The sequence below is a fragment of the Fundulus heteroclitus genome, chromosome 4, assembly GCF_011125445.2.
Source record: "Fundulus heteroclitus isolate FHET01 chromosome 4, MU-UCD_Fhet_4.1, whole genome shotgun sequence".
Taxonomy (NCBI): Eukaryota; Metazoa; Chordata; class Actinopteri; order Cyprinodontiformes; family Fundulidae; genus Fundulus; species Fundulus heteroclitus.
Genome location: NC_046364.1, coordinates 11,549,752 through 11,563,949, shown reverse-complemented (window position 1 = coordinate 11,563,949; position 14,198 = coordinate 11,549,752). Strand labels below are relative to the sequence as shown.

The following is a 14,198-nucleotide window of genomic DNA, read 5'->3' as shown; positions in this document are numbered from 1 at the left end:
TCTTGATGTAGGCTTCTGTGTCCTTTAAACACCAAAAAGGGTAAGTCTATTCCACAAATACACTTTGTGGACGTTGGCGCTGGAATTACTCTGTCCGATTTACTACTAAGCGCTATGGAGAAGCGCTATAGACTTTCTTTTTCCTTGACATTTAAGTTGAAGATTTGTACATTTCAACGACATACCTCATTCATTTTGTTGTTTCCAAATAAACATTGTGGCATAGTGACCTGATAAATGTTATGTGTATAAGTTAAGATGAGTGTGGCATGATCTTTCATGTCTAGAAAAAAGGCATTCATCTAATAGTTCATTGCATTTGTCAAATAAACAGACTCTTTACTGTAGAACAGCAAAAACGTTAGTTATTGATTGAGTAAGGGTTGTAACACCTCACAGTAACAAGATTGAATAGTTTGAATAGCCACTCATAGTTCTGGGGTAATGTCTACATCAGCTGCATTTATGCTGATCCTACATGGCTTGTGGCAAACTGGACTTTTTATTCCTTCCTATTACTGGTGACTTTTTTTTCCTTGTCTCTCTTCCATGTTGTCTAGATTTGCAGCATGCAGAAATAATAGTTTTCCTGTCACCATATTTTCCATCCTCAATCGTGTTTCTCTGCAGCTCCTCCAGCTTTGCCATGGGACTCTTTTCAGATGTGGGTCTTATGGGAACATTTTTCTAATTTTTATGAGTTGAAATTCTTTTCTAACTCTATATTTTTTTCTTTCCACTTAACCATTACTCTGTGCTGGTCCATCACATACAACAATGCAAGTGAGTTGTGCCAAGGGGATGCTGATGAGGGAGGTTCAATGAAAGTTTAAGCTCACTGACAGCAGTGGAAGGTTAAGGTAGCGGTAAGAAATAATCAACTTTAGCTGGCCCTGAAATTAAGGTGCAAGATGTTTCTAAGCTTAAATATAAGCATCATATGATATATTTTAACCAAGACTGGTTGATTCTAAATCAGGGGTCAAACCTTCACTTTGAACCGAAATTCTGTGTCAAAAACTCTTTGACACAGTTACATGTTATTTAATGTAAAATAACATATCTCCTGTACATACAATCAGTTAAAAGAAATCTGCTTTTGCTTTGCGCACACACTTCATTCCTCAAGCTCAGAGATAATCCCCTTTAACTGAACAAATGTGGCATTTAATAGGATCTTCATGGAAGAGAAAAAACGATACTCCAGGGATATGAAGTGCTGCTAAACTTTTCTCATTTCACATTGTAAAGCAAAAGCTGTCGTCCAACTTCTACAGAACCTGAGTCTGTCGTGTGGACTTTTAGAAACTGACTCCAGACCTTTAGAGATAGCAAATGTATAAAACAAGGCTTCAGAAAGTTGCATTGGTTTTTAGCAGATCATTGGAGCTCTTTCTTTTTGCAACATCAAAGGAAGCCACGGTTCTTTGATGTGGCAGCATGCTGTTTAAGGTACAGACTGAATGGAGAGATGTCAAGCTGCAAGGTGCCTCTGTAGTTTATGCTGAGTGCTGCAGAGAGCTGCAGATGAAAGGAGCAAACAGAGTTTGATAATGAATGTCCAACAAGTAGGACCCATCTCAGACAGTGCACGCTCAGCGGGGCGCCCCAGCTAACCTTGAGCGCAGCACCCCAAACCTTGGGTAGACGCTGGAGACCAGACTCCTTTAACTTAGCGTGCTTCAGCAAAAAAGAGAGGCCCTCAGATGTGAGCTTTAATCTTCCTGTCAATTAAACTCTGATTGACACACACGCGCACACACACACACACACACACACACACACACACACACACACACACACACACACACACACACACACACACACACACACACGGTCTCCTCTGAAAGAGTTGCCATCCACTTAAACAGCTAACTCTCTGTTTGGCTCAGAGAAGCGTTTTCTAATTATACAGCAATCCTTTCCATGTTTGAGTCATTTTGCGGCTTCGGCCTTAGCATTTTCTACGGCACTTCTGGATCCTCTTACAGTTAATGTCGTCATTAATCTAATGAGCTAATCCTCTTTTATTTGTTAACCCATTTGCTTTGGGGAATCTAGGATGACTGGCTTATTTTTCTGTGCAGCCTACTGCTTCTTTTTTTTCTTTTTTTTTTCTTCTTCTTCTTAAAACCATTGATAGAATGGGTTTTGGCCTATAAAAATGCACAGGATAAATACATTTGTACCATATAATTTAAACAGACCAGAAATTCTTCCTTTTTTAGTGTTTAATGTAATCTAGAATTGAAATGGTAAAATGATAATAACATCCTATGACAGGGGTTGTGTTGTAACTGCAAAAACTGTATGAATCCTCATACTAATGTCTATCATTTATGTTAAAGTTTAAAAACATCTGTCTTCTTAAATAGAATTCATAATTCTAGGTTGAATAAATTAAAGTGATTTAAAAATGACCAGCTTCGGGGTTGCCATAGACAAGTGCAATTTATTTTGTAGATCTTTTTTTTTTTTTTTACAGAACAAGTTAGCATCATATCAGCGATGTATTTTTCTTAATACCCCCCATTTTTTTATAATTCATACGTTTCCTTCAGTCTCAGTCAGATTCATGCCTTATATTCATAAACTTTGTTCCTATGTTATTCTGTTTCATATTAAATAGCTTAAAATATTCTTTGCATGTGTCTACTGGATCAGTTGTTACTAACATCTGGTAAGAATATCATGTTGATTGCACCTTTACAAACATATCTGAAAACTGGTGATGTACCTAATACCTATTTTCTTTACTAACTTCAAGATTTTTCACATCAGCCATTTAATGAGCATAACATCTGACTTTTTTTTTACTCTTCTTATGACTTTTGGCTGCAGTGGTGAATTGAGATGTCTTTACGCAGATCATAGAAGGGAGCGCCGTGTAACACCTGAGGAGAAGGTCACTGTTGCAACGTTGGCCCTCTCAGGAATCTGGATTCTGCTTTAGCAGAATAATAAGAAAAAAACAACGACATCTCCTGTCGAATTTATTTGTTGACTTCTCACTAAGCAGCTTTCCAAACCCATCTCCACAGTACAGTTTGAGGTAGTTTACAGAACCTACTTATCTCAAACCAAGCAAGATAGAATCTATTCAGACTTTTATTCAGCATAGCAGCTTTGGTGTGGCTTTGATGAGACCCCTCCAATCCACATGCTTTGGACTTTCTCTGCTTTTCTATCAATTTTTAAGGACGTTTTTTTTTATCCTTTAAATATAGTTACTTACCTGAAACTGACCCTTTTTACCCTTTAATTACTCTCGATGGTACAGTATATGAGAGGATAAACACATTACTTGAAAAGCACAGAAATTATGTAAAACATTGGTTTCTGCACTTTGTTTTGCCATGTTTGTTGGTATATGAGACTCTTGAGCAACAACTCCTGTCAACAGAGGTTTAATCGGATTGTTGGTTGATTGTTGCTTTGTCAGAATCCACAATTTCTTCTTTGAAGCATGAACAGGAAGAAGCGCCTTGACCAGCGTAAACTTGTTGTGGTCTCTCATGTCACATTTTCATGTGATACCGTGATTGGCTAAAACCAACCTTTGGTAGGCGGGTACTTGGTGTTGCTTTGCCCAATCAGTTCATTAAGTTCTGCTGAATCCCAGTTGAATTGGATGGGAGCAGGCCCAAACCGATAATGTGCAGAAAGGAGAATGCTACACATTATCAATCTTGCTTGCCAGGTTAAGGAGATTCATCTCTGGGTTTGTCCTGAAACTCTGAACATTATCACATCACACAAGCCTTTGTGAATTCCAAAATATGTTCACTAATAGAAGAGTGCAATTCAAATGCAGGGAGCATTGTTTTTCTGAGCTTTTCCACAAATTGTTCAGAATTCTGGTGTAGCCAAGGAAAGAAACACTCAGATATTTGTTTTAAGAATATTTATTTATTTATTTACTAGTGCCAGTTTTTGCATTCCTCAAATTGTATCCACCGCAAATCCTCTGGACCCCCTTCTGTCATTCCAATGGCAGAATTCCACCTTAAAGGTTTGTGTAGTGTGCCTGACAGAAAGCACTCAGAGCTACACTCCCTTAGGTGGAGTCGGCTGTTTTCTGAGACACAAAGAAGAAAAGAAGCTTCGCTTTGAAAGATTGTGTTTGATTACTCCTGTCCGTATGAGTGAGAGGATTGTCCCACCCCCCCCCCCCAAACAGAACACAGCAGATGCGAATAATAAGCTGATCTCGTTACTCTACGGGGAGCTGCAAGGACCGCAAAGAATAGATCTGTGTTGTTCCTTCCTGAACCTTTTTTGTCCTGACAGTTAACGGTGCACGTTTTCTAATGTTGTAACCTCACAATTCAAGGTGCTTTAGTGGGATTGTGCCGGTCTACATTATATATATAATGTAGACCTTATTGTAAACAGAGCCCACCTTCGCTTAATTAAATCTCAGTATAAATCCAGCTGTTCTGTGAAGGCCTCAGAGGTTTTGTAGAGAACATTAATAAATAAATCATAAGCATTAAACATGGCTCAGAGTACAGTTCAACCCATCACTGTAAAATGGACAGGGAATACCACAACTTCAGACCTACCGAAGCATAGCTGCACACCTGAAGTGATGTCAACGAAAGGTCATCGGAGAAGCAGTCCAGCATCTGTTGGTAACTCTGGAGGAGCTGCACACATCCACAGCCTAGCCGGTTGAACGCGTTGACCTGACAATTGCTGGTTCTGGACTCCACAGATCTGGGCTTCTTGGAAGAGTTGCAAGAAGAAAGCCATTACTGAAAATAAGCCATGAGTAGTACCATTTAAGGTGCACCACAAGCGACGTCTGGGGCATCGCAAACATGGAAGACGGTCTGATGATCTGGTCAGATGAGATCAAAACTGAGCATTGTGCCTTCCCTGAAAAACACAATTTCTGGTGAAAGACCAACACTGAACATCGCCCTAAGCAATTGTGAACCGGTAGGGACATGTGGATTTGGCAGTAGTCTGCGTATCGGATCAGAGCATTATGAGTTGACGTTTGTTTTTGTCCTTTGCTGCTGGTTTTCATGTGCTGACCTTTTATCATAAGAAGACGGTGAATTTAGTCAACTTTGCAGGAATGAAAAGGCTTTTTAAAAATATTTTCTGCCGCACCATGTGCACGTACACACTTTGGATTGTGGTATCACAAATGGGAGAACGGAAATAATTACGTGACTGAAAGAAGGAATAAAGAAATTGGACAAAAAAAGAGGAATCAAGAATGAAAGATGGCAGTTTTTCTGAGCGTAACGTTGTTTGTCTTTTTTATGCAACACTTCCATCATGTGGCTCCAGCACTAAACTACAACCAGCGTGGAGCTCAGGCTTTCAGTATAAGCCTGCTGATTCTTTTTGGAGAAACCCTCTAATGTATTTCCAGCGTTTTGTCTATTCCTCTTTTCCTCTTTGCTGTATTCGTGTAGCGATGCTCAGCAAGAGGATGTGGACATGTCCCCACACAACAATACACAAAGGGGTTTACCAATTGGCCAACTAAATGTAACTTCCTCTAATTATTAAGTGATATGTGACCTCAGCGTGTTGCCTTTCTGATCACTCCTGCTGGTGTTTTAAGGGATTTTTTTTTTCAGATGATGTGTTTCATTGGCAGCCAATGGTTGCTTTCGTTTACTTGAGAGAACATGGCAACACTGTGAGTTTCACTTTCAGATGTGGAATGAGGAAGGGGCAGGTCTGCAGCTTTCAAGCATATCTGCCTAAATAACAGATGGAGGAAAGACAGTTTGCTTGTTGGAAAGCTCACAGTGAGTACTGCTTCTTTTTTTACTGGCGTTGCTATGTATTGAATGTGTTAAAAGTAAAATTCTGTTTATTATTTGTCATAAGTTGTGCATATTTGTATGATAGAATAGAATGGGATGTTGTCAGTGTATGTCTCAAAATAAAACCCCAAACAAACAGCTAACTGTTGTATGTGAGCGTTGTTTGCTAGAGAGCTTAATCTTTGAGGTAACGTTCTCGGTGTGGATGAAAGCGCGTTTTTCTTTGCTGCGACAGGATGTGACTCTTGAGGCAGAAGAAGTACGAGCTGTCTACCAGGGGCATGGGAGCTAAAGTCAGAGAAGCATGCTTGCCCAGGAGGTTTTGGTGAGGCGACGCGCTGAAATTCTCAACGCCCTCTGCAGCAGCGGGTCGGCCGAGCACCTTGAACGAGTCGCGGATATGCTGCTCGCACAAGGGGAGCTCGGATGGGAGGACTACCAGAACGTACTGGTACCAGGGAGGACCCTGTACAGCAACGCAAGGCAACTGCTCGATCTACTTTACACAAAGGGCACGGACAGCTGTGAGCTCTTCTTCAGAGCTGTCGAAACAGGTCTGCCAGAAGTGCAGGGAGCTGTTTTCTACTCTTCAGAAAACCCTTCGGGTTCAGATGGCAGAGTGAAACCCCAGGGAACGTCCACTGAGGCCCTCTTGACTCGCAGGCCGAGCCTCATCTCCAAGCTCCAAGGCTGCATCGATGGTGTCTTGAGAGCTCTTGTTGAATCAGGTCACTTTTCCTCCACAGATTGTGATGGAGTGCAGCTGCCCATTCACACTCCCTCCCAGCAGGTAGAGTAAGAAAACGGAGCACAGTTTATATTAATGTGTTAGATTTACAGTCCATTGAAAATGTTTTTTTTTTCTTTTTCTTTTTTTTTGCTTTTTGTCACACATCAAACAAATTGTAATAACAAAAAATAACCTGAGTAAGTTAGGAAAGCACTTTTCAATTCATTAAAGCTATAGTGGACAATTTTCCCCCGAAACGTAGGTAAGAAATTCCCATGTTACTTTTTCAATAACTGAGCATGTGCAAAACAACCCTACCTGCTCTTCTGCTGAAAAAAATGTCCCAAATACACTCCGGTCTTATTTCCCTCATCTGAGGCCTTCCTCTTCTTCTCATAAACTTCTAAGACAGTTTGCTTCTTGCGACTCTCGCCACTTTCAAAGTATATGGTGAGACAACCGGGGCCACAATGAACGGCTAACACCAAAAGCTAACTGTTTACATGAACACTAGGAGGGCGCATGCATAGCCAACAAGAGGAAACTAGCAAGGAACGCATACGCACACCGGCGTTACACGAGTGCGTCACAGTGATTGGCATGTGGGACAACCAGAGATTTAACATGATCTCCTCCCCAGGATTTCAAAGCTGACAAAAAAATGTTCACTTTACCTTTAAAGGAAAAAAGAATTCCCCCTCTTGTTAATCATGAATCAACTGTGGTTAATCAGTTTTTAGAAAGATGAGATGAGTTACCTGAGTTGTGAAATACAACCTCTGACTTTATTCACATTCACTATGTACGTCTGAGCTGAATTTTGTTTCAAGGCTCCGAGTAAAAACAAAAGACAAAAGAGAGACATTATGAATATAAGAATTGTCATTTGTCAACGATGTGGCATCAAACCAAAGAAAGACATTTTATATGTCACAGAAAAGTTATGTGAGTAAGACCAAGACCGAATGAGTGATGCAAGTATATGTGGCAGCAGGATGTTTTGCATCAATGAACAGACCATGTGATGATGACGATAGTACATAACAGAAACAGAAATTAATAAAAAATACAGTGACTTTTGTCAGGAATATAGCAGCAAACGAAAAAAAAAGACTTTTTATATGTACAGAAAAGTTATTGTGTAAGACAATATGAATAGTGCCAGTATATGTTGCAGCAGGGTGTATTGCAACAAGACAGACAGCTATGCAGCTGATCAGGACACTCTCTGATGTCCCGCTGTAGAAAATCGTGAGGATGGGAGAAGTGAGGTTTGCTCAGAAAGTGCAGACACTGCTGTGCTGTCTTCACAACAACAGACGTGTGGAGGGACCAGGTCAAAGCGTTTACGATCTGCACCCCCAGGAATTTGATGCTGCTGACTCGCTCCACCGCAGCGCCCTTGATGAGGGCGGATGTGTGACTTGGCTGATTGTCCTCAAGTCGACCCCGTTCTCTTTTGTAATTTGGAGAAGAATAACTGTAGAATACCAGAATTTAAGAGTTGCCTAATCAAAATCTGTACTTAAATCTGACTGAAATAGTATAGCATGACCTTAAACAGGCTTCACATTCTAGGAAATCCAGCAATATGACCCAGAAAATCCTGTGGGTCAAAAATCCAGCAGCCCCATGCAAAAGGCTCATTACAAACGCTGTTGGCAATTGTTAATAGGTTGCAAGGTATTACTTTTTTACAAGAAGCAGTGTTATTGATAGCTTTTTTTATTTGCTAAAAAAAATCATATTTTTTTGAAAACAGTTTTTTGTTTTGTATTAACATTTACAAAAAAGTAAAACTGGAATAAATCTATTGCGGGACAAATAGCTTTTGATAGTGTCTTTCATTCTAATAGTCACAAAAATTAGAAGTTTTCTTGTCTGACCTATAAATGATAAAAGCAGCAATGCTTTTTTTATTTAGATTTTGTTAATCTAAATCTGTTGCTGAAATAAAATACTTATTACTGTTATACCGCTGTTATGATATTAATAAATACCGCTTGATTTTAAATGTCGAACTGGCACTTGCAGGTGGTTTTCACGTCACAGTTTTAGGATGTCGTCTGTTGAATTGTAAAGATTTGGGGTTTTGCCACTTGTGAGACTAACTTTTTTGCCAAATGTTTAGCTTTCTTTGATTTGAACGATTCTGTTGTTGTCATACATTCTGCGTGTGTCACAGGCACGGCGGCTACTTGATCATGTCAGATCCAAAGGAGAGTCGGCAGCATCAGTTGTCTTGCAGTACATTCAGCAAGAACAGGAATGTGTGTTGACGCCGGAGCAGAGAAGGCCAACCCTGACTAAAGGTGTGTTGCCTAAAGTACTGAAAGTGTCAGCCCTGTATCTTTTTCAAAAGGCACCAGCAAACATGCAGATAAAGTAATGCAAGGTTAAACATTAGTGGAGCTAGTCTGAACAACTTTATGCACTGGCAAATATACTCAAACACAGAAACCAGATGAAATGTGATGTGACTCGAAGAAAAAAAAAATCTATAATTTTTTTTATATTTTTGTCTTTTCTAAGAAATATCATCATTTTAAATGTACTTAAGACACCTTTAATAAAAGTCCAGAAAAAGAAAGGGAACTCTGGCCCAGTCCTCCTGACTCAACGGGTATAACTGTGTCGGGTTTGCCCACAAATATTCTATAAATTTGAGATCAGGGCTTTGTTATAAACAGTCCAAAAGGTTGATTTTGAATTCATTAAATAACTTTGTAGCTAAGTTGGTGGTATGATTGCGGTCATTGTTCATTAAGAAGATTCATTTTGGCCAAGCTTTTAACATCCTAGCTGATGTCTTCATATGTTGCTTCACGGGATGTTCTTTCCTCCTGACGCCATCTATTTAGTGAAATGCACCAGACCCTCCTAGAATACATGATGCTGCCAGCCCAGACACTAGGGCTGGACCATATAGAAAAAAAAGTATATTAATAAAATAGAAATGATTGATTTGCACTTATCAATATTGATCGATATTGATAAGCGCAGCCCTGAATATTTTATACGGTTGCTTAGAGACCTATTTTTGGACGCAGAACACACAAACACTGAATTCAAAATCAAACCATTATTCAACAAACTTTTTACCAAAACTGCAAGTTCTAAAAAAAGAATGTGTGCTCTCTGAAATCCTTGAAGGGGGCGGAGCTTGGTGGCGGAGCTTGGTGACGGAGCGTTCCTGGGTCTGCGTTTGTGATTGGTTGGGAGGATGTAATGACTGTAATATTAACCTATATGGTTAGAATGCAAAAGGAAGGGAAATTGTTATTCTATTGTACTTTTTATAGACCCTTTTTTTGCTATCATCAGTATACGTCTATCGATCGATACATATCGTTATTGAATTATTGTCCAGCCCTCTGAGACACTATTGGGAAGTTACTGTCAGGCTCGCATGCTTCCCCCTTTTTTCCTCCTAGTGTAAAAATGATCATTAATGAAGAAAGACTTGATCAGACCACATGTCACTGGGAATTAAGGCCATTGCTCCTAAGAGCATTAGCAAACATTTTAATGTAGCTGTTGGAGTTATTACTTCTTTCTTGCTGAGTGGCCTTTTAGCCTTTGTCAGTACAGTCAATGTCAGTGCTGATAATGACTGACTCTTACCAGCAGTACAAGACATATCGGAGTTTATTGTGGAGTTTATTGTGTTTCATATTGGAGTTTACTGTGTCTCCTTCTTTTCATTCAGAGCTTGTAAAGTACCAGAAGAAACTGAGCAGCTCGGTGTCAGCGCAATCCCGCTTTCTCAGTACTTATGGATGCAGTCAGTCAGTGTCATGCACGTATAGTAGATGATCACCTACACTGACCAGCCTGCCGAGATGACATCTACACTGGTCCAGCTGGAGCTACCCAACAGCAGTGTGACATCAACAAATCCATGGGCTTTGAGGACATAGTGGCCCTGTCGGAACGTTGAATGAGGATGCGGACACAGTGCTGGTATCCGGATCCGGAGCGGGCGGAGGGTAGGGCTGAGGGAAATGCAATGGGTAGTGATCTTTCTCCATTCAATGAGAGCAGATCTGTATCATATGTAGCAGGTGTATCGATCAGGTGTCTGTCTACGCGCTGTCAGGCACTGATCTAGCATGGACTGCGGTGAGCCAGGCAGGACTGACGTGGGACGGTTCAGGACTTCTCCTTCTGTTCTTCAGGTCCAGCTGCACTCACCATCTGAACTCAGAGCACGGGATTGTCGGTACAAGAGCTTCTGTTTCAGCACTGCTGCTGGCCAGACAGGGAGCAGGAGGAGATCTTCCAGTTCATTTTGGACCACCCCATCTTCCTCCTCACCTTCGATGGTTGGATGAGCTCAAGCAGAGCTTTTCGGATGAACATAGGATATGCTGCCCCAACCAACGTGCACCTGTTCATGTACTATTGTTTAACTTAATCCAGGGTTCTCTAATGAAAGGGGTGCGGAAAATTGTTACCAGTCGCCCAGAGGCAGTGGGGCCTGCTTTGAAGAAGCACTTGTCCAAAGAGGTGCATCTGAAAGGCTTTTCCCCATCTGGCATTGACTGCTTTGTGAGAAAACATCACAGTGATCCAAATGAGGCTGCTAAGGTCTTAGAGTCGCTACACGCAGACACAGCTTTACTTGGACTGTGCCACAGTCCAGTTCTCTGCTGGATAGTCTCACAGTGCCACAAGGAGCTGCTTGGATGTGGAGAAGGAAGCCCGCAAACAGTCACTGACGTTTACCTGGTGATCTTACAACACTTCTTCCAGCACCACAACACCTTAAGAGTGGCATAGGGGTAAGCTGGCTGCAGCAGAACCTCGAGACAGTCTTGCATCTTGGGAAGCTTGCCTTTGAGGGAATATCAAACTCTAATTATATCTTTTCAGTTACAGACCTGGAGACATGCGGTGTAACTGAATCAGATATCTGCATTGGCTTTCTCATTCAGAGCAAGACATGTCCCTGGCTCACAGTATATGCTATGAATTCCTTCACATCACAATGCAATGCTTCTTTGCTGCTATGTCTGTCATTTTGTCAAGTAACGCTGGTCGCCCAGCTATCCTTAAGCTCTTTGAGCCGCAGGAAACGAAGAAGAGAGTCTCAACAATGCATGCTTCAGAGGCTGTCTGTCTTCAAGTAATACACAGCAGATTTCGGAGGAGCATCCTACCACAGGAGAAAAACAAATCTGCAAATTACAGCCACCTTTGTGTCTGGACTACTGTCCCAGCGCTATCAAAAGCTATGGCTCCACTGCAGCTCCAGTGTTTTGGGGTGAGAAGAAGGCCAAACAAGTAGCCCGATATCTTTCTAAAGGCATGCAGCAACATTTCAGGTCAATCCCTCAACCTGTGCAGGGAGGGAGAAAAGAAGAGTATGCATGCAATGCCGGAATTTGTGTGGCTCATCAAGTGCATCTATGAGATGCAGGAGAGCAGGATAGCTAAAGATGCCATGAGTAAGTTGGAGGTTGGCCACTTGAAACTTACATACTGTAACATCGGCCCCGTGGAGTGCACCGCGCTCGCTTACGTGCTCCAACACCTAAAGAGCCCTGTAGGCCTCCAGCTGGACAACAACTCTGTAGGTGACGTTGGAGTGGAGCAGCTTCTTCCCTGCATGCACATTTGTAACTCTCTGTAGTAAGTCCAATGACTGAATGCTTCTGAACTTAATGGGTTTTACTGTTTGATTATTGAGTTTGACTGTTTAGTCAGTATCTTTACTGGTTTAGATAAAGGTCAAAACAATTTCAGCTTTTTAAGCATTTTTCACGTCATTCTTGAGGGGGGAGGGGGTTGGTTATATTTCTTGGGTGCATTTTAAAGTGTTTAAAGTTCAGTCAATTTACACGTACCGTCTCCATACTGCTTGGTGGAATGCTACAGAGTTGGAGGCCACACCTTTTTGACACTGAAGTTCATACTTGCGAAAACCGCCCCATGCTCTTATCAAATCACATTATATGATATGAATGGCAAATATAATGAATATGAAATGATCCATAAAGAAGCACTTGTGTTTTGGCTTGTGGTTACGTGGAGTTGGTTTGCCAAATAAGCATCACATGCAACATGTTGCAACAGACCATGGCATGGCACAACCTATCCTCACTTTAGAACCTGTTTGATGTGAAATTACATCATTGTAAAACTTTAAAAAAATATTGACCTTGGATTGGCTGATGAAACTATTATTTTTTGGACTTTTAGTGGTTTCAGGTGGCTAAAATTGCCCTGTAACTACTCACGTTCTGACTAGCTGCTAGCTTAACCATGCATTAGAAACTGATTTTCCAAACTGAACTGATTGTTTTGCATACTTTCTCCTGTTATCGCATCAGTTTTCCTTTATGACAGTATTCCATCAGTTTACTAAAGTTTATTTGAGTTTAATCTATCACAATAAAAATGTAATGTAAGCTTTCGTAGTTAACAGAGATGCATGTTGTTTATTTTTCAGCCTCAGAAATAATAACATTACAGATGAGGGCATCCGCAAACTGATTGACAAAGTCATCCACCTCGACAGCTTCCAGAAAATTGCGTAAGCATAGTACAAAAAATTAACTAAGCTAATTAACTTATAATCCGCACTTTGATTCTGATTTCAAGGTATATATAAACCTGCAGGTGAAATGTTGTCAGTTTGTATAATCTCGTTGGTTATTCTGTCCAGCCTCTTCAACAACAGGCTAACTGACGCCTGCACGCAGCATTTTTCATACCTGCTGAAGACCAGACAAAATTTCTTGTCGTTAAGGTCAGGACACACCATCATCAAACATGACACCACTGTAGAGATTACATTTACAGTATTCACAATGCCTGTGTAGTGTAACAGCATGATGGCATTGCAGTATTGTTTGTCTTTCAGGCTGGGTGGTAACAACAACATTACAGCAGAAGGAGCAAAGCAGCTGGCAGAGGGGCTGAAATGCAATAATTCATTGCAGTATTTAGGGTAAAAATGTTTGTGCAAAGTTTTATGCATTGTGTTTTTGCAGGTATTGACAGTTATTACATGTTGTCTCTACGTTTCTTTGTGTCTAAGGCTATGGGGTAACAGGATTGGGATGATGAAGGAGCAGAGGCCCTTGCAAAAGCTTTACAAAACAGCAAATCCATTGTTTGGCTCAGGTAAATTGGCTTTAAACATTTGCAAATGCTGTGTAATTTCTGACAGTGTGAAATAATACCAAAGAGCGCTGCTTATGTTTGAAGGTGTATGAATCACAACAGTTTTTTTTGTTGGTTAAAATATTTCAGAAGTGCATCATATTTCTACTTCCTTTTTGTCTTTTTCTCACATGAAAACAGTAATGCAACTAACATGTACATGCATACTCTGGCAGCCTTGTAGGCAATGTGTGTAGAAAGTACAGGGGCCTGTGCCCTCTCTAACATCATCAGGAACAGCCCATCGGCTGGAGGACCTTGGTAAGTCTTAGAGGAAATGTTGATAGATTTCCTTAGATGAACAAACGGTCGGGTTTGGTCATTTGGGCAAAATGTGCAGCAGTACTAACATGGTTGTGCTTTGGTTTTTCTTTGAAAGGTTGACTGAGAACTGCATAACCAGAAACAGGAGTGGGGTCTCTGATTAAGCGTTAAAACACAAGACCATGTCAAGTCAGTATGGTAGGTGATGGAGAATCATAAGCAATGTCTTGCAAAAGCATTTA

General features: G+C 40.8%; 1 pseudogene; it reads left to right on the top strand.

The window, feature by feature from the left end:
* The first annotated feature begins 5,764 nt into the window (after nt 1-5,764).
* LOC118562829 lies at nt 5,765-14,120 on the top strand (annotated as a pseudogene).
* The last annotated feature ends 78 nt before the right edge of the window (nt 14,121-14,198 follow it).